Source organism: Podarcis erhardii (assembly GCF_964252035.2).
Source record: "Podarcis erhardii genome assembly, chromosome: 3".
Taxonomy (NCBI): domain Eukaryota; kingdom Metazoa; phylum Chordata; class Lepidosauria; order Squamata; family Lacertidae; genus Podarcis; species Podarcis erhardii.
In genome coordinates, this window is record NC_138507.1 from 117,963,807 (window position 1) to 117,984,821 (window position 21,015).

General features: G+C 44.3%; 1 long non-coding RNA gene across 1 annotated transcript; it reads right to left on the minus strand.

Moving 5' to 3' along the window:
• Positions 1–15,325: 15,325 nt before the first annotated feature.
• On the minus strand, positions 15,326–17,871 carry LOC309338598. The gene is made up of 2 exons (XR_014154992.1): positions 17,674–17,871; positions 15,326–15,572 (listed from the first exon to the last, which is right to left on the minus strand). It is a non-coding gene; the product is annotated as an uncharacterized lncRNA (long non-coding RNA).
• Positions 17,872–21,015: the final 3,144 nt, after the last annotated feature.

The window sequence follows — 21,015 nt, forward strand, 5'->3', positions numbered from 1 at the left end:
ATAGTAGAGTAGAATCAAAGAATCATAGAGCTGGAAGGGACCATGAGGGTCAACCTTTCAAAGGAACCTTTTGCCCGACGTGGGGCTTGTATCCACAACTCTGAGCTCCAGGGGGAAGTTCCATCCTACTTGCACTTTCAGTGCAAAGTCTTTCCTGATCAGGAGGGGGTTTGCATTAAAATGAAATTTCCCTCTCCATTTTATAGCAGGGGTCTCAATTGTCCTTGCTGGGCATCAAATGTTGGGCAATGTGGGAGAGTCTTTTAGTTTCCATTGAAACCACAGTTGAAATTCGGGGGGGGGGGTGTCTCCATCATACCAGTGGCTTCAATGGAAATTGCTCCCCCCCCCCTTGCAGGAAGGTGAGTGCCCACTTAGAGTAGTACCTCAGGTTAAGTACTTAATTCGTTCCGGAGGTCCGTTCTTAACCTGAAACTGTTCTTAACCTGAAGGACCACTTTAGCTAATGGGGCCTCCTACTGCTGCCGCGCTGCTGGAGCCCGATTTCTGTTCTTACCCTGAAACACTATTCCTGGGTTAGCGGAGTGTGTAACCTGAAGTGTATGTAACCTGAAGCATATGTAACCCGAGGTACCACTGTATATCCTATTAGAGAACCATATTAAGCTCTCCCACCCATCAGCTGATGGGCTGGAGAGGCAAGCCTGCTTTCTGTTGCGGGGAGCGCCTTTCTACCTGCAAGCAACAGCTGGATAGCTCAGTTGGCTACAGCGTGGTGCTGATAATGCCAAGGTTGCAGGTTCAATCCCCGTAAGGGACAGATGCATATTGCAAAGGGTTTGGACTTGATGAACCTCTGGGTCCCTCCTATCTCTATGAAGTCCTGACTTCAGCTCAACACATCTGCCAAATTTGGCCCGCGAGGCCAAAACTCAACAGGATCTGGCCCACAGAACCAAAAACATTCCCTACCCCTGATCCAGCATCATGCCTAACTAGAATAATGCACAAAGAAAGTCCCCTGTGTTGCAAAACAGAACACTCTGAACAACAACAAGCAACACATCGGCTAATAATACTGACAATGTTTCTTATAACACTATACTGTTTCAAATCTGGAAGGACACATCCTGAAGCTGAGACTCCAATACTTTGGCCACCTCATGAGAGAGAAGACTCCCTGGAAAAGACCCTGATTTGGGGAAAGATGGAGGGCACAAGGAGAAGGGGACGACAGAGGACGAGATGGTTGGACAGTGTTCTCGAGGCTAGTAACATGAGTTTGACCAAGCTGCGGGAGGCAGTGGAAGACAGGAGTGCCTGCCATGCTCTGGTCCATGGGGTCTCAAAGAGTCGGACACATCTAAGCGACTAAACAACAGCAATTGTTTCAAAATTCATAAACAGAAGACATATAATACGTGCATGCAGTCACAAACTAATAAGATCAAATAAATGTTCCATGAACAGTTCTTATAGGATAATGAACTGTTTCAATGATAAATCTTCATCAGCAAATTAAGAGTAATCAATGGTACATCAAAAGGCCATGGATCAGCTATCACTAAAAAGTGTAGTATCCTGGAAGAACTGTACTGTCTACTTCTGTGCTCGGAGCACCCTATTTTGACCTTTGGAGCACCCATCCTCTCATGTTTGTAGGATATTGACTGTGGAAAGTCATTCTGCCTCCATTTCAGTGATCTTTGACAGTGACTTGCCACTCCTACCATTCCTGTTCATGGAACATTTATTTGATTCGTATTATTTTGTGACTCCATGCACATGTTATATGTCTTCTGTCTATGAATTTTGAAACAGTATAGTGTTAGAAAAATAATTCCAGTATACAGTGGTACCTCTGGTTACGAACGGGATCCATTCCGGAGGCCTGGCCGTATCCTGAAAACTTTGTAACTGGAGGCGCCCTTCTGTGCATGCACAAGATGTACAGAGCGCTTCTGCACATGCGCGTACATCGAAACCTGGAAGTATACACTTCCAGGTTTGCCGCAGCCATAACCCGGAGATTCCATAACCTGGAGGTTACGTAACATGAGGTACCACTGTATTATTAGCCAACGTGTTGCTTGTTGTTGTTCAGAGTACCTAGAATAATGGCAAGCTAAGGGACGCGGGTGGCGCTGTGAGTTAAACCACAGAGCCTAGGACTTGCCAATCAGAAGGTCGGCAGTTCGAATCCCCGCGATGGGGTGAGCTCCTGTTGCTCGGTCCCAGCTCCTGCCAACCTAGCAGTTCGGAAGCATGCCAAAGTGCAAGTAGATAAATAGGTACTGCTCCGGTGGGAAGGTAAACGGCGTTTCCATGCACTGCTCTGGTTTGCCAGAAGCGGCTTAGTCATGCTGGCCACATGACCCAGAAGCTGTACACCAGCTCCCTCAGCCAATAAAGCAAGATGAGTGCTGCAACCCCAGTCGGTCACGACTGGACCTAATGGTCAGGGGTCCCTTTACCTTTAACGGGGGTTTTGTGTTTTTTTCATAATGTTGAAACTCCCTGCAGTAATTGACTAAGCAGCTCTGGTTCCACAGAGGACAGGGGGCAACAGGCATAACCTTGTACTTTGCCTCATGAAGCAAGATGCTTTGGGCTGATCCTGGAGCCTAGGACCATAGCTTCAGGAACATAGGAAACATGGCAAGTTGGCTAACACTGAGTGAGACCACTGGTCCGCCTAACTTAATATTGTCTACAGTGACTGGCAGCAACTCCCAGGGTTTCAAATGGAGTTTTTCCCTAAACCTACTAGGAGATGCTAATTATCAAACCTGGGACTTTCTGCATGACAAAGCAGCTGCTTTTTGTCCCCAATTACTTTTTGGCAATTGTTACTTTTAATTTCCTTGATTAGTTAAACAAAAGTGCAAGCATAGCAAAGAAAAGAAAAGAAAAGAAAAGAAAGAAAACAACAAAGGATCAAAAATCTAAACCACAAGGAGTCACAGCCTGGAAGGAATAGAATGATGCAGCGCAACTCAAAAGGAATAGTGAAGTATTACATCATGCAAATATTCCCTTTACAAATTATAAATATTATCAGTGCTTTTTTTCGGGGGGGGGGGATGCAGGGGTACACATACCCCTAAACATTTTGTGAATCTTTGTACTTCCCTCCATTTACTGCATTTATTTTTTCTAATTTGAACTATAAAAAAGATTATTTTCTTGAGTCAAAATGAGAGTACCCCTAAACATTTCTTTAGGAAACAAAGCACTGAATATTATTATTATTATTCCCCACCTGTGTGCCCCACAGCTATTGAGAATGAAGGCTTAAATGAGCCAGACGTTTGCATATACTGGTAGCGCTGAGCAACCATTTGCCCCAAAATTTGTGTAAGAAATGAAATCATGCCATATATCATGAACTGCCCTGAGATCTTTGGATGAAGGGTGGCGTATAAATCTAATCAATCAATCAATCAATCAATCAAAAGGTCATTCGAGCTCTGCCCTTTCAATACTTTTATGACATATATTTTTAAGAATTGCAGTTTGCCAAACCCTGGAATACCAGCCATCCAAATTATTGAGATTCAAGTTCTTCCAGGATTTGGTGATACATTCCCAGGCTGCTGTTAAGAGATGAGAAATTCAGTTCCCTCCATTTGGACTCGCCTCCCTCCCTATCCCTCCACCTGAGCTTTCCTCTTACCAGCAGATGTGTGAAAGAGGAGGGCAACCAAAGCAAAGAGCAGGTAAGGAAGTCCCATGGCTGAAGTTTTCTCTGAACACTCAAGGTTGCTGGAAGGAAGCCTCTCCACAGCCGACCCAGATCAAAATCTGGATAAAATCAGGATGTTTCCCTCTATTTATATGGATGTGGAGACAATTGAATGTTCTCTCTCTCTCTCTCTCTCTCTCACACACACACACACACACATGGCTGTGGTGCACATGCAAATTGTGTAGCCAGCCATTTATATTGTGTCATTAGACAATCAGAAAGGACCTGAGTCAGTTTGGCAGCTAACTAGTAATGATCTATATCTGGAAGAACTAAGGCAACAAATAATGATGATAACCCACAAAAAAAATCTGTTAAGGTGGGTGCAAATCAAAGCAAGCATGGATAGTGCTGTGCAGTGCAGCTTGACTCAGAAGTAGAGCTGGGAAAGATATTTGGTTTGTTTCGCATTTGGCACACATTACTTGGCTGGGAAATTGCATTGAAAATTCAGAGAAGTGCAAATTTCAAAGGACGGCTGTGTTTTGCTTCCTTTGTAGTTTTAGAAAGTATGAATTAGAGAAGTTTCCTTATAAATTTTGAATTGAAATTCTCCACCCCCATGGCAGGGCCACAATACAGTGGTACCTCGGGTTACAAACACCTCGCGTTACAAACACTTCAGGTTACAGACTCAGCTGACCCGGAAGTAGTACCTTGGGTTAAGAACTTTACCTCAGGATGAGAACAGAAATTGTGTGCCGGCGGCACGGCGGTAGTGGGAGGCCCCATTAGCTAAAGTGGTACCTCAGATTAAGAACGGGTTCAGGTTAAGAACGGATCTCCGGAACAAATTAAGTACATAACCAGAGGTACCACTGTATCTCGAATGGCCTAGTAACCGAACAAATCAGCTCCTGAATGCTGCAAACCTGGAAGCAGGTGTTCCGGTTTGCAAACGTTTTTCGATGCTGAACTTCTGACACGGCTTCCGCAGCTTCCAATTGCATGTAGGAAGGTCCTGCAGCCAATCGGAGGCCGTGCCTTGGTTTTCGAATGGTTCCTGGAGTCAAACGGGCTCCTGAAAGAGATTAAGTTCAAGATCTAAGGTACGAGGAATGGTTGAGTTGGGTATGTTCAGCCTGGAGAAGAAAAGACAGAGAGGTGAGAGGGTGCCTGAAGTCCCCTTGGGAAGAGGTGGTCGTTCTGTGATAGAGGAGAAACTTCTTTGTCTGCAGAAATTTTCAAGTTCAGTGGATGTTTGGCTGAAGGAACCTTATTGGTATCGCTAAGAGAATGTCTCCATTGAGATTTCCCATTTATTTAAATTTTGAGGACAGCCTTTTCCAGCCTGGCACCCTCCAGATCAAGGGAATGGAACAATGTCCCTATGAAGAAAAGTTGCAGTGTTTGGGATGTTTTAGTTTATTATCTAGAACAGGCATAGGCAAACTCAGCCCTCCAGATGTTTTGGGACTTTGCTTCAGGATGAGAACAAAAATCGTGCGGCAGTGGTGTGGCTGCAGCGGGAGACCCCATTAGCTAAAGTGGTACCTCAGGTTAAGAACGGTTTCAGGTTAAGAATGGACCTCCGGAACGGATTAAGTTTGTAACCAGAGGTACCACTGTACAGTGGTACCTTGGATTACATACGCTTCAGGTTACATACGCTTAAGGTTACAGACTCCGCTAACCCAGAAATAGTACCTCAGGTTAATAACTTTGCTTCAGGATGAGAACAGAAATTGTGCTCTGGCAGCGCAGCGGCAGCAGCAGGCCCCATTAGCTAAAGTGGTGCTTCAGATTAAGAACAGTTTCAGGTTAAGAAAGGACCTAAGGACCTCCGGAACAAATTAAGTACGTAACCAGAGGTACCACTGTATATCTAAAAAAAACAAATCACACTAGTATATGTCCTAACAAACAAAATGGGGACTAGAGTGTTCAACTAGATTCTGCAACAGCAGGGTTCAAATCCTCACTCAGCCATGCAACTCACTGGGTGACCTCAGGTCAGTCAGTCACTCTCTCTCAGCCTAACTTACCTCACAGGATTGTTGTGAGGTTGAAGTGGGGATGAGATCTATCTAATGGCACCAAAGAGAAAACTGGACTGCTTGCATATTGAATAACAGATGATTTATTATGTTTTGCTCAGGCTTTCCTAGACCCAGAAAATTGGTCCCTGTTTGATACATTGATTTAAAAACAAAAACAAAACCCAGCCACAATGGCTAGGCTCTTTCTCTGTGGTCAGATGTAGTCAAGCTTCTGGTTTCCAGTTGTTGGAAATTACAGGAGAGGAGAGTTCTCTTATTCTCAGATCCTGCATACAGTTTTCATAATTGGCACCTGGCTGGCCACTGGGAAAGCAGGATTCTAGACCGGATGGGCATTGTTCTGATCTAACAGGGTCTTCTTATCTGGTACTCAGAGTAATCAATCCACAACTTAGGATCTCTGGTCTCAGTTTAGGACGTAACACTAACAAAACAGACTGGTAGGTATCTGAAACATAGAATCATAGAATCATAGAATCATAGAGTTGGAAGAGACCACAAGGGCCATCGAGTCCAACCCCCTGCCAAGCAGGAAACACCATGGCAGGCTTCAGAATTTTCAGAACACACTGAAGATCTTTTAAGAGCTTGAAACATGGACATGCTCTCAGGTGTCACACAGAAATCTTAAAAGATATGTAGGGTGACAGGAACCCCTTTCACAAAGAAACTGCACATATTCAGAATTTGTTCTGAAACCATACGCTACATCAGACATCTCCAAAAGACACCTGCTTAGTAACCTGAGGTTGTATTCAATGTAGCGCTATGGTGAACCTTCCATCACTGGAAGGATTTTTCATTGCATGACGGAACATCGTCTACCCAAATCTGATCTGTTCCTTGTTCAGCTTTTTTTGGGAGTGGGGTCACAGATACAGAATTCAAGGGGCAGGGACTGAGGAATAAGCATGTGGTTATGGAAGTTCCAAGTGTCACACCCTGTTGGATCTGGGGTCAGAGCCCAGATAAGGTGACCTGTTTGCCTTTGATCAAGACAGACAAGGAGAAAACAAAAGCTCAAAATGCATTGTGCCGCTACTGTACAAACAAAAAGGTTCGGCGTGTACACCTGGCAGACACAGGATCGCCTTTGACTGCAATGTCTGAGCCAAAATTCATCCTGGGCCAATGTAAAAAAATGTGTCTATAACCGGCTTAGGTCACAGGAAACCTATCAAGAACATACCACCATAGCCTCAAAACTGAATCGCCATGTTTTTGAGCTGCTGCGTTACGAACCGGATTTAAAACCTACACTTTTTAAAACTTGCATTCACTGAGTTGAACACGGTGTGAACACTCCTTTGCTTGAGATACTGGTTTATGAAGATCCCACCTTGGTAAATCCAGGTTGTAGGTTTCTGGCAGTGAACAAATGGCATCAGCCATGCTGGTTGGGGTCCAATCCTGAGTGAAAACCTCTTGATGTATCTGCCTACAATTCGCCAGGCTTATTCTGCTCTGGATTAGTTGTTGTTGTTGTTGTTGTTGCTGTTGTTGTTGTTTATTCAACTATACCTGGAGGTCTCAGGGCGGTTCACAACAAGACCACAACATATCAAATCAAACCAAAAGCAGTAACCCAATAACCCCCCCTATAGGAAATAAGCTCCTATGCATATGAATTTAGGTAAAAAAAAGGTAAGGTAAAGGACCCCTGGATGGTTAAGTCCAGTCAAAGGCGACTATGGGGTTGCGGTGTTCATCTCGCTTTACAGGCTGAGGGAGCCAATGTTTGTCCACAGAGAGCTTTCTGGGTCATGTGGCCAGCATAACTAAGCAGCTACTGGTGCATGGAGCACCATGACGAGTGCCAGGGAGCACTGAAACACTGTTTACCTTCCCACCACAGTGGTACTTATTTATCTACTTGCACTGGCATGCTTTCGAACTACAGTGGTACCTTCGGTTGTGGACAGGATCCATTCCGGAGCTCCAGTTGGATCCCGAGGTTTCCACAACCGGAGTGACTGCTTCTGCGCATGCAGGCACAGCGGTAGAGAGCTTCTGTGCATCCCTACTTCATGTTATAGCTAAGTTGTTGGTGGACACATTAAAAACACATTGTCAAACCCACATTTTGAACGTTTATTTGATGAGCTGATGAGTTCGGCTCACTGAGATCGCTGAGATGTCTAGTACAAGTCCAGCCTTGACTTGCTTCTCCAAGTGAAGATCTGTCTTAGTTTTCATCAGGACATCAGGGGTGAACGCTTGTCCTTGCAGATCCGAGCTCTTCAGCAGCAACATCAAGCCTTGCAGCATTTGCGATTTGGACCACAATAGCCACGTATTTGCCCCTCGGGGCATAGAGCAGGTTTTATCACGCAGTAACCCCCCATCTCATCACAGGGGATAAGGTGCACCCCTGCAGAAAATAAACATATCATTTCAGTGTTTTTATCTAGGGTGTGAATTCAGAGCTGTGAGTAGTTTGGACACCAGGCAATGGGAATCCCTGTGGTCTTAAACAGCTACAGTTTTGCCCCCACACTTCAGTACACTTTTGCTGATTCTGTCTGCAGAACCAGTGGCCCTTCGGATGTTACATTCTCCTGAAGGAGGCTGAGTTACGATTTAGTCAGAAATAAATGAGATTGATTTCCGTGGCACCTGCTTCAAACCATGTGTGCTTAGGACCAAAGAATCTTAATGCATTGAAGCACTGACATAGCATTAAACAAAAAAGTGCTTTCTATTTGGCCAAACCCCCTTCCATTAAACAACTAATCTGCCCCCCCTTAACTCCCCAGTCTGAGCTGCCCTCTTACCTGTGAAAACTTGGAAGAGCAGAACAACCATAGCAAAGAAAATGTGGAAGAACTTCATGGCCAAAGTTTTCTCTGAGATCTCAAGACATCTAGCGAGAAGCAGCTTCAAGAGAAAGTGACGGTGGATCTGGATACAAATTGAAGATCCCCTCTATATACAGGTATAGGAATTTAGAGACAAAGGAATGTTGAAATGAGGGCACTCAAGGCTGTTTGCCATGCTGAGCTTGCACAATTCATTATCAGCATGGACTCCACACTGAGAGAGAGCAACAGCTGGTCCTGTTTTGATGGAAAGATTGCAACTTGTCCAGCCTGAGGTAGACAAATTACTTAGATAATTGAGGGAGATGACTTTTCATCTTATCTCTCAGATCACCTTGAGGGAAGGTGAAGGTGTCAGAACAGTATTGGAACATCACTAGACTCCACTCTCCCTTCCTGTGGTTTCCATCAAGTGGGGCTCAGTACAGGTAAAGGTAAAGGACCCGTGGAAGGTTAAGTCCAGTCAAAAGCGACTATGGGCCGAGGGAGCCAGTGTTTGTCCATAGACAGCTTTCCAGGTCATGTGGCCCTCATGTCTAAACCGCTTTTGGCACAACAGAACACAGTGGCGGAAACCAGAGCAGCGCACGGAAATGCCGTTTACCTTCCCGCCACAGTAATACCTATTTATCTACTTGCACTTTGATATGCTTTCGAATTGCTAGTTTGGCAGGAGCTGGGACAGAGCAACAGGAGCTCACCCCGTCATGGGGATTTGAACCACTGACCTTCTGATCGCCAAGCCCAAGAGGCTCAGTGGTTTAGACCACAGCGCCACCCGCGTCCCTATGGGGCTCAGTACAAACTCCTACATAACTCCTAAAAATCATTAATTCACAGCTCATGAATTACCAGTTGCTGAAAAACCAAAAAAAGCAGGGTGTGTTCTTGTGCTCAAATCCTATTTGCAGTTTTCCCCCAGGCATTTGGTTGGCTGCTGTGAGAACAGGATGCTGGACTAGATGGGCCATGGGTCAGATCCAGCTTGCTCATATCTTCCTTTTCTATAAACAGCTGAAACAGATTAGAGGGCAGCGATTTCATTCACGGTACGGAATGTAAAGCCAAGAGAATGGAAAATAAATATATTATAGTGCAGCCTGCACCATGTTGCTCTATGAAGTGCACTTGTTCACTGTACCAGCCAGTAAGCCAGTCTTGGCCATCTCTCTGATTCCACCCCCCATTCCCAACCAGTCACCCCCAATTTCTGTTTTTGACTTAGCCAGCTACCATGGCCATTGAGCATGCATGTTACTTGCTGGGATGTTTTGGGCTCCCCTCCATTAGGAGTATTTTATAATGATTTGCCATTCAGTGTGAAGGCAACCACAGAACCTCAGAGTATGCACCACACGCTTCCGCCCCTTTGCCAAACTTCCCTGGGGTGCCCATGGTTGCCGCGTCAGATCTCTTTCCTGACATATGGGGAAGAACATAGCTCAATGGTAGAACACATCCATTGCATGCAAAAGGTCCTCAGTCCAATCCCTAATATGTCCAGGTAAAGGTGGGAAAGACGCCCACTGGGAACCCTTGAGAGCCACTGAAGGAGATTGTTGGCAATACAGTCGTACCATGGAAGTCAAACAGAATCCGTTCCAGAAGTCCGTTCAACTTCCAAAATGTTCGAAAACCAAAGTACGGCTTTAATTAAGTTTTAATTAAGTTTATTTAAAAGTTTATTTAAAAGAAAAAAAACACATCCAGAGCATGGCATTCTGCCTGCTCTCATTAATCTTAGTTTCTCAGTCTGACTCATTGTCCTCCGCCAACAGAAAGAACGCCAAAATCCTGCCTTTCATCTCCTTCCCTTCCATTGCTCTTTGAACTTCTCCAATCTCCTCATTCGAGAACTGCACGTCTTGCCTAGCTCTTTCCCAGAAGACTCAGCCTCTGATACTGGCTTATCTGCTGGTTGCCTGGGAACTCTTTGGCCGACTTCCAACTCTTCCTCTCCTTGGGAGCTAATAGTGTCTTGCCTGGGAAGGAGGCAGCCTGGACTGTCTTCTCTAAACTCAGACAGTTCTCAGCTGAAGAGTTGGCTCCTTGCTCAATTTCTGAGGCCAACTCTTCCGCTGCAGTGGGGGGGAGGGCACATTCCTGACACTTCTGGGTTTGCAGTGTTTGGGAACCAAACTGTTTGGGAACTAACCTGTTCCAAAACCAAAGAATGATTGTACTGAGCTTTTATAGTCTGAAAATAAGGCAGCTTCCATGCCCACACAACCTGAGAAGAAGAGGAAAGGGCATTGCTGCAACTGCCCTGGTTGGCCTGAAAAATCAGGATTGCTGTATTTTGAAGCTCAGTACACTGCACCTTTCACCTGCTGGTGTGAACAGATGGACCCATCAACCTCCGGGTGCATTGGGTGATTTAATGATAACCCCTTTAGTTGGCCCAGCTTGCAGCAAGGGTCAAGGTGGAGTTTTATGGCCATCATTTTAAAGACTGGTCAGGTAACATGCCAGCCATGCAGGCAGAGTGTGATCTGTGGTGCAAGAAGAGTCTTGCAAGTGTGCGGGAATGTCCATTCAGCCACAAAATGTTGGTGGGTCTACAAATTTTCTTATGAGAAAGGAAGGAAACATCTGCCACCAATGCAGTAAAAATCCACTGGTTTGAAAGACAGTAGATGGGCTCCAGCTTCTGACACTATGGGGCAGCTCATGGGTAGGGATGCTATGGGTCTTCAAGATACTGTGGAACTATTTATTGGTGTGCACATAGGCTCTATGTGGGGGCTGAATAATGAGGCGCAACAGGGTAATTCAGAGGTCTCAGCCCTTCAGTTCGATGTGTGATGTCAAGAACTCCACAAGATACCTGGAATATGGTGCCCACAATTTAAGAAGGATGTTGATAAGCTGGAATGTGTGCAGAGGAGGGCAACTATGGTCATACCTCAAATTGAATGTGTTTCAGGTTGCACGCTTTTGGGTTGTGTTCCGCGGCATCCCGGAAGTAATGGAGTGTGTTACTTTCAGGTTTCGCCGCTTGCACATGCGCAGATGCTCAAAATGACATCACACACATGCACGGAAGCGGCAAAACGCAACCTGCACACGCGCAGATGCGCCGTCGCATCTTACGTTTCATTCAGGATGCGAATGGGGCTCCGGAATGGATCCCGTTTGCATCCCGAGGTACCACTGTAGAATGATCAAGGGTCTAAGGACTTCCGGGTTGGCGCCATCGCCGAATGGCGGACTCCCTCCGAGCTCCAGAGGGAGTCTGCTCAGCAGGGGCTGGGTCCTACCGCACCGGCGATGCGGGGACCCTTAAAAACCACGGCCAGAGGAGACCGTGGACATGGAGACTCGGCTGGCACCGTTAGCGCTCTCCCGACTCGTGAAGGAGCCTTTTTAAAGGCTCCGGATCGGGTGCCGGGGAGAAGCGTGGTGCTTGAGTTCTCTGCTATCCCTGCCGAGCGCAGCCGCATGCCATCTGGCGGAGAGCGCTGACTTCTTCTATTGAAAATTTGGATCTAAAAGAAGAACCCGTGAGTAATTGGAATATGGACTAAAAAAAAGGGGACAAATTTTTAAAATTTGGAGCGAACGGGGGAGGTGGAAAAAAGGAAGTCAGCCCCCCCCTAAATTGTAGAAGAGCCAAAACAAAGGAATGGATAACTAAGATCGAGAGTAACCTTATTTCACCGAATTAGCAACTTCGCGAGGGAAATTTATAAGATTGAGCCGGAGGAGAAAAGTGGAATTTGTATTAAAAAGCAACACCCCCCCCCCCCGGAATCCCTGGAGCGATTCGTGAAAATGCCTGGAGAAGAGTAACGGAGGTTTTGACAGGTTTTGACAGCCGTCAAGGAGCTGTCAAAACGGAAGAATGTAACAGAGACTTGGTTATGGACTTTGCCGGTTACATTTGATATAAGTTGAGTATAAATTGTTTCAAATTGTTCAAATAAGGATAAACAAGCTATTTGGACTGGTGGATGGGCTTTGGAAGGGAACTTTGTTATGGGAATCCATCTAGAGGAGCTGAGGGATATTGCATGTGTTTTTGACAGGAAACTTGTGCAGTTGAATAGAACTTTTAATCTCCTGGGAAACTGCAGAAATGGAACATTATTTTGTCTACAGAGGACTACATACTATAGGAAACAATGGAACTATCTGTTGGAAAATGAAAGGATCGTGATGTAATGTTTTGTTCCTGAACAACAAGCCTCTGCAGGGATATTAGAAACTTTTGGAGAAAGAACATTTCTGTGGGAGAACGGAGAAACAAAAAGGAGGAGAATGGCCGACAAGAATAAGGAAACAACAAGAACTGGACAGAAATGGGAAAAGGGGATATTTGGGATATCCAGATTTGACAAGCTTATGGAATTAAAATTGGAGTTTCTACTCCTGGATATAAAAATCTGGATAGAAGAAATGGACCCTCTTCTCGATAGACTTTTTTTATTCGTAATTAAATGATTGGACATTCGCAATTAATAAGACTGGCAAAGAATCAGAGGGATGTGGGTTTAATGTAATGTGGGAACTCCAGGAAGATATTAGAGATGGAGGGCTAGGAGGAACGTAACAGGGAAAAAGGGGAGGGAAAGTTGGAATCCAAAGGTTGTAAAATTATTATTTAATTCTATGTTGTTGTTTTTTATCTGTATTAAAGGGGGAAACTCGTGGAAGGGAATAGATCGATCTTAGGGGGATGGGAATTACGCTAAATTGAGTAATGGAGGATGATTGCAATTTGGGGATAAGAATTTGTTGAACCTAATTGTTTATTTGGAAGATTTGGAATACATGAGGGGGTGGGGAGGGGAAGTCCTAGTTATTGGAAAAAGTTTATAAATTGGATTTAATTTGTCTTAATTTGGAAAACCTTAATAAAAATTATTTAAAAAATAAAAAAATAGAATGATCAAGGGTCTAGAAGCCAAGCCTTATGAGGAACTCTTGAAGGAACTGGAAATGTTGAGCCTGGAAAAAGAAGACTGAGAGGAGTTATGATAGCCATCTTCAAATATTTGAAGGGCTGTCACATGGTGGATGGAGCAAGCTTGTTTTCTCCTGCTCTGGAGGGTAGGACTCAAATCAATGGTTTCAAGTTGCAGGCAATGAGGTTCTGATTAGACATAAGGAAAAACTGTTTGACATTAAGAGCTGTTCAACTATGGAACAGTCTCCCTTGGTGGAGTCTTTTAAACAAAGGTTGGGTGGCCATCTGTCATGGATGCTTTAGCTGAGATTCCTGCATTGCAAGGGGTTGGACTAGATGACCCTTGGGGCCCTTCCAACTCGAAGATGCTATGATTCTATGTTTTAAGGTCTCTACCACTAAGCTGTGGCCCTGTTGGAAGAGAAATTAATGGAATGCTAGCCTGCTCTTTCTCTTGGACCTTTCATTGGCTTTTGACACTGTGCACCCTCTGTGATATTCAATGCTAGTACTCCTCAGAGTAGACCCATTGAAGCTGAAAGGTATGATTAACTTAGGCCCATTAACTTCCATGGGTCTGCTCTGATTAGGACTTGTTTGGGGAAAAAACCCTATATTGTATTGCCTCTGAGTGGGTTCTCAATAGTTCAGTTCCTACCTGACCAGGAAGTGGTGTTGGAGCTCCTGGCTGACCCTGTGGCATTTATGCTGCAGGGTCCTGCAAGATGCCCATCTCACACAGATTTCAGCATCCAGGGCAGGGCAGACCACTAGGCAAAACGAAGCCGATCCGGTAGATCTCTGGATGGTCTGCAGTAAGGTTTCAGATTCCTAACTTTTTAGCAAGAGGAGCAACAAAATGACTCTCCTCTCCTAAATTATACTGCTTGGATTAAGAAAGCAGAGTGGGTAGGTAAACAGGAGTGAGTGAGTGTGTGTGTGTGTGTGTGTGTGTAGGAGGACTATGGGATCCATTCAGTTTTGGGACTCAGGATGCTTTAATTCTGAGTGTATGTCTTTTCCACCAGGCTATTATAAAAACCGTATCGTTAAAGCTATGGTTTTCCCAGTAGTGATGTATGGAAGTGAGAGCTGGACCATAAAGAAGGCTGATCGCTGAAGAATTGATGCTTTTGAATTATGGTGCTGGAGAAGACTTGAGAGTCCCATGGACTGCAAGAAGATCAAACCTCTCCATTCTTAAGGAAATCAGCCCTGAGTGCTCACTGGAAGGACAGATCCTGAAGCTGAGGCTCAAATACTTTGGCCACCTCATGAGAAGAGAAGACTCCCTGGAAAAGACCCTGACGTTGGGAAGATGGAGGGCACAAGGAGAAGGGGACGACAGAGGACAAGATGGTTGGACAGTGTTCTCGAAGCTACCAGCATGAGTTTGATCAAACTGCGGGAGGCAGTGGAAGGCAGGAGTGCCTTGCGTGCTCTGGTCCATGGGGTCACGAAGAGTCGGACACGACTAAATGTCTAAACAACAACATCTAGCCAAGAAGTGGAGTTCAAACTTTTCTGGATTTGATCCCTCTCTAAAGGATCAGGTGCACACCCCGGGGATCGTTTTGGATCCAGCTCAGTCACTAGAGGCACAAGCTGAGGGTGGTGTACTGTACCAGCTCTGGTCCTTTTTTGAGGAGCTAGCCTGGCTATGATTACACACACTCTAGGTACCTCCTGGTCAGACTACACAAGCCCTGCCTTGGAAGACTGTTTGAAGACTGAAATGTCAGCTGATTAGAAATGCAGCTGCGAACTTTCTCAGCATAGCAAAAGCCACCAGAAGCTTGAGAAAATTCAGAACTGAGCAGGGAGCACCAGGAACATCCAACAGTATCCTTGGGACCGAATCGTATCTTGCAATGAACACTTCAGCTGCTTATTTCTGACATGCATTTAATGAGTGGGATGCAATGCTTTTAACAATTTCTGCCTTAGCATATATCGAGCACTCTTTGTTTTCCCCATGTGAAGTTCGGTTTCTCTTATCCACGGTTACGCATCTGAGTCTAACTTTTTGCAGCACTTTCTCTTCTCGCCACATTCAAACGGAAGTACTTCATTGCTGGGGCAGTGTGAACTCTTATGGACACAAAAGCCTCTCATCCTTTCACAAACCTTGCCCGCTGGAAGAAATAGAGAACCAAATGGTTAGTGGTGCGTCCGCGTGGAAGGTTAAAAGAAAAAGCGCCATGCTCACATGATTAAGCCTAGGGCTAAGGTTTTTTTTTTTTTTAAAAAAATGATATTTTATTAAGTTTTCACAATAAAAAAGTTATAAGACAATAAAAACACAAAAAAATACAAAAGCACAAAATACAAAAATACAAAAGTACAAACAAGACAGAGTTGTTCCACCAGGCCTTTGGCCAGGGCATAGCCTGACTCCCTCCTTCAGCAATCTTCGCGGAGCTCTGGCCCAATGGTTGCCATTGGTTTGATTTGAATTAATTTTATAATGAATCATTTTAGAGTGTTGCGTTGTGTTGTACTGTTGTACTGTTTTATTGTTGTTAGCCGCCCTGAGCCCGGCTTCGGCTGGGGAGAGTGGGATATAAATAAAAAATTTTATTATTATTATTATTATTATTATTATTATTAATCAGCTAAGCTTGGCTGGGGAGAGAGGGAGATTCTTGAGCAGCAAAGTGAGATGTTTCTTTTTGCCATCAGGCAACAAGATCCATGTGGCTTGGCTCCTGCTTTTGATAGCTAAGACCAGAGCCAGCAGCGGCAGCAGAGGTGGGGGCCAGACACCCACAGGGAAAAAATGTGGGTACCCGGGCTCATGCCTTGCAAATTGGGCAGGCAGGAAGCAGCCATTTACTTTGGAGTAAAGTGGAGGCATTTCTTGTCCTGCACCTTCAGTGGTAAGGGCTTCAGAAACTGCCTGAGCCCCTGGTGAGTGGGGATTCGCAATATATTGCCTGGTCAAAAATTATGAAACCGCTGTCACAGTCTGGACTTCAAACTGACTTCAGATGATGTATCCATACATTGCCCAGGCCTCTGATCCCACCCACTGCCATTTCTGCCCCCCATCCCTATCCCACCAATGAAATATTACTCAGCAGCAGTTGATCCTGGGGTGATCCTGGTGGAATGAGCTTGCACACCTGGTTTCCCAATGCCCAAGAAGTGCTGCTCCTTTTTAAGTGGGGTGTGTGGGGTAAGGCATGTGGAGCTCAGTGGCGTTTGGGTACAGTGGCAGGAATGTCAGATGGGCAAGACTGGCAACATAAAGCCTGTTGAGGATTATGCATAATGGCCAAATAATATACAAAATTCAGTCATTATGAGGCCTGCAGGGGGGTTGTATATATTGACCAGGAATTGTGCACAATTCCCTCTTCGCAGAAGGAGTACATGTACATTGTCCACGAGACGTGGTGACTGTGCACAATGGCTGGTTATTGTCCAAATTAACCACTCAATTTATATTCCCCTGAACATTACAAATATATGGATTGTATATCTAACCAAGATATGCTCCATTGAATGTTAACAAATGGTAGTTGTCCTGGTTTCTGGTTTCTGGTTTGATCCCAGAATGTCCCGCTTTTCCTTGAGACATCCCTATTTTCATCAGATAAATGTTGGAGGGTATGACATAAGCTCATAGATTCCAGTGAGTCAACTCTGAGTATGGCTTATTTGGATACAATGTTATTTTATATATCTCACATTAAATATATATTTTAAATATATATATATTTAAAAGAGAGTTATCGATCACTCACTTGTTCAACATCCCTTTTGCACTTAATCAATATGAGCAACTTTCCTTCTTTTTTTGTATATAATTTTTCTGTTTTACAATTTAAAATACTCATTTTTACCTTCTTAAGATATGAATGACTTCCCTTCTTCTCTTTACATGGTTAATTTTACATATCATAAACCCTGCATATTTTACATAAACTATACCATTCAGTACATCCAACATAACTTATTTACACCGTTGAATTTATCTGAATGCTGCCAACGTTTTCAAATGTACACAATTTCCCCCCATACTGTATATTCAATAAACATATTCAATAAAAATTTCAGTCTGAATTATCCCCAACAGAAAGGACTCTGCTTTTTTTGGAAAAGTACTTTAAGAAAAAAAAATTCAATTCATTATGGATCATTTCCCAATACTCTTTTACCCCTTTACAAGTCTACAATATATGAAAGACTTTTTAAAAATATGAGCCTTTTCCCCCCTCTTTTTCTTTTTACCTTGTTCAGTCTGGCTGGCCAGGGCCAGCAACAGCAAAGGAAGAAGAAAAAGGGAGAGGAACCTCATGGTTGAAGCTCCCTCTGATAACTCGAGGCTGCTGCAGAAAGGACGCTGATCGGTGATGAACCAAGCTGAGAAGTTCCAGTTACTTATACAAGTGTGTGATAATAATAAAATAAAGGTCTCTGCTTGCAGTGGGGCACCTGCAAGGCCCCAGCATCAATCTTCAGCCCACCCTTTCCCCCTAAATTAACCTAGTTAATTGTGCTGAATATTCCTCGTAGGAGTTGCCTGGTACACCTCGAACTATCTGTACTAACTTGTCCTATCATTATCTCTCCTGTAACCTTTCAGAATTGCCATTCATCCTCCGACTGTTTGAAAAAGAGAAGGAAGGACCGTGGGTGATATCCAGGAAAATTCTTGCCTGGGTAGGAAGACAGGGGGAGCAGAGTGGAGCACAAGGAGACCTGATTTATTTTTATTTTCTGGGGGGGACAGGACACTTTGTGCATCTGCATCTAATCACGCCCGTTCCTAAAATTTATTTATTGGTGTTTTTTCTGCTTGGAAATGTACCAAAGAATAAAATAGAATAAAATCATGATTAAGGGGTTGTTGTTTTTCAGGATGGTAGAGGGCATGTGTGCTGTGTCCCGTTGTTCTTCTCATAGGAAATGTTCTGCACAGGGAGAATGGGAGGTGAAGATCGAGAAGAGTTGGGGTGGGACTGAAAAAGGTCCCTAATTTCATCTGAGGAATGTCAGAGGGTGTGCTGCTGCCAGAATTTCAAAATTTGGGGTGGGGGGGGATGAGAACACCAGTCATGAGCTAATGAATAATTAAAATCTGGGACATGGTTTGCACAGCTTCCATATATGAAGAGAACAAGAGAGGGCAGACAGCAGGATAATGTATTGACCAAGAAATGAAGTCTTTTTATAATGTAGTGGAGTAAGAAGACATAGGAGAATGTAAAGCCATTTTTGTTACTTGGAAACTTTCAATATTATTTGTTTGTGTCTGGAATTCACATGGAAATTTGTTCCTATGCATTTAATTCTAGATATCCTTCTCTGCTTGTATTTTATTTTAATTGACATCTGTAAGCATACAGCTCTAAACGGCCTCGGTCCTGTATACCTGAAGGAGCGTCTCCACCCCCATCATTCAGCCGGACACTGCGGTCCAGAGCCGAGGGCCTTCTGGTGGTTTCCTCGCTGCAAGAAGCCAAGTTACAGGGAACCAGGCAGAGGGCCTTGTCGGTAGTGGTGCCCGCCCTGTGGAATGCCCTCCCACCAGATGTGAGGGAAATAAGCAGCTATCTTCTCTTTAAAAGACATCTGAAGGCAGCCCTGTTTAGGGAAGTTTTTAATATTTAATGCTGTATTGTTTTTAACACTTGACTGGAAGCCGCCCAGAGCGGCTGGGGAAACTCAGCCAGATGGGCGAGGCATAAATAATAAATTATTATTATTATTATTATTATTATTATTATTATTATTATTATTATTAACTTTGTTAAGTTATGAATAAATATATGTAAATTAAAGTTTAAAAGAAAGAAAGACCCAGATCATGATTGAACTTGGGATCTTGATCACTAGGCAGCCATAGTCCTACTCAGAGTCCTACTCAGAGTACACCCATGGAAATAACCCTAATGTGCCATCAGTAGCATTAAATAGCATTCTCAATGACCTATGGGCGACCACAAGGTTAAGGTGAAGGGACCCCTGACCCTTAGGTCCAGTCGTGGCCAACTCTGGGGTTGCTGCACTCAACTAGCTTTACTGGCCGAGGGAGCTGGTGTACAGCTTCCGGGTCATGTGGCCAGCATGCGTAAGCCGCTTCTGGCGAACCAGAGCAGTACACGGAAACACCGTTTACCTTCCCGCTGGAGCGGTACCTATTTATCTACTTGCACTTCATGCTTTCGAACTGCTAGGTTGGCAGGAGCAGGGACCGAGCAACGGGAACTCACCCCGTCGCGGGGATTCGAACCTCCGACCTTCTGATCACCAAGCCCTAGGCTCTGTGGTTTAACCCACAGTGCCAAGTGGCTCCTTAATAATCAGTGCCAGTTAGGTCATGGGTCCAGTCCAGGTTGAGTTCAGTGTTCACATAAACCAAGCAAAACCCAAGCTCTGCCTGGGTACATGAAAAGCATTGGCTGCAGTTATCTGCTCCTGGGAATCGGTGAAGAGGGCTTCAGTCAAGAAGGATCTTGGAAATACCGGTATATGATGCGCTTCCACTGGAGGTGTGCCATATTAAGCCGTGGATGCTTTTTTTTAAAAAAATGAAAAAATACAATTTTGAATTTGCTGATTAATATATGTTTAATTAGATGATCATCTGAGCAGACTGATATTCACTTCATTGCCTGCTTTCAGGAACGGACTGATCTGGCTCACTTTCAGGAATGGACTTATCTGGCTCACACAACAACAACACGAAAGATATCAATACACAACACACAAAAATCAGCATTCGAAAACTAAAAAAGACAAAAAAACACCAAAACAAATAAACAAATCCATATCTTACAAGTTAATATTATAAACACTAAAACAACAACAACAAAACATTGACTTCCACCAATCCCACAGCACCTCCTTTATCTCTCATTCTGTCTTCCTGTTTTCCTGTTTTCTTCATCCTCTCTATCCTAACATCTAAATATAAATCCTTCTTTCATATCCTTTCACTTCACAAGGTTATTCCAGACTCAGCCAGATTTCTGCCCTCAAACCTTGACTTTTGAGGTATTCATTTAGGAACTTCCATTCTTTTTTAACTTCACTTTTTGGTTTTTGTCTTATTATATCTGTCAATTTGGCTAATTCTAAGTATTCTGCGAGCTTACATAGCCACTCTCCCCTAGTGGGTAACTGATTCCCTTTCCAGTACGTAGCCACCAGGATTCTTGCTGCAGACGTTGCGTATAAGAAAAATATATTTTTGTCTTTTGGAATATCGTCATTTAAAATTCCTAAAAGGAATGCCTCTGGCCTTTTACTACAGTGGTGCCCCGCAAGACGAATGCCTCGCAAGACAAAAAATCCGCAAGACGAAAGGGTTTTCCGTTTTTTGAAGCACTTCGCAAGACGAATTTCCCTATGGGCTTGCTTCGCAAGCAGAAAGCCCATAGGGAAATCTCCGGGGACCTCTTTTAAATGCTGGCGGTGGGGAGCAAAGCCTTCCCCCCCCCGGCCTTCAGAAGAGGTCCAGGAAGGCCGGCGGGGGCTGAAAGGCTTTGCTCCCCACCGCCAGCATTTTAAAAGCGGTCCGGGATAGCAGGGAAGTGCTTCCCGCTATCCCGGACTGCTTTTGAAGGC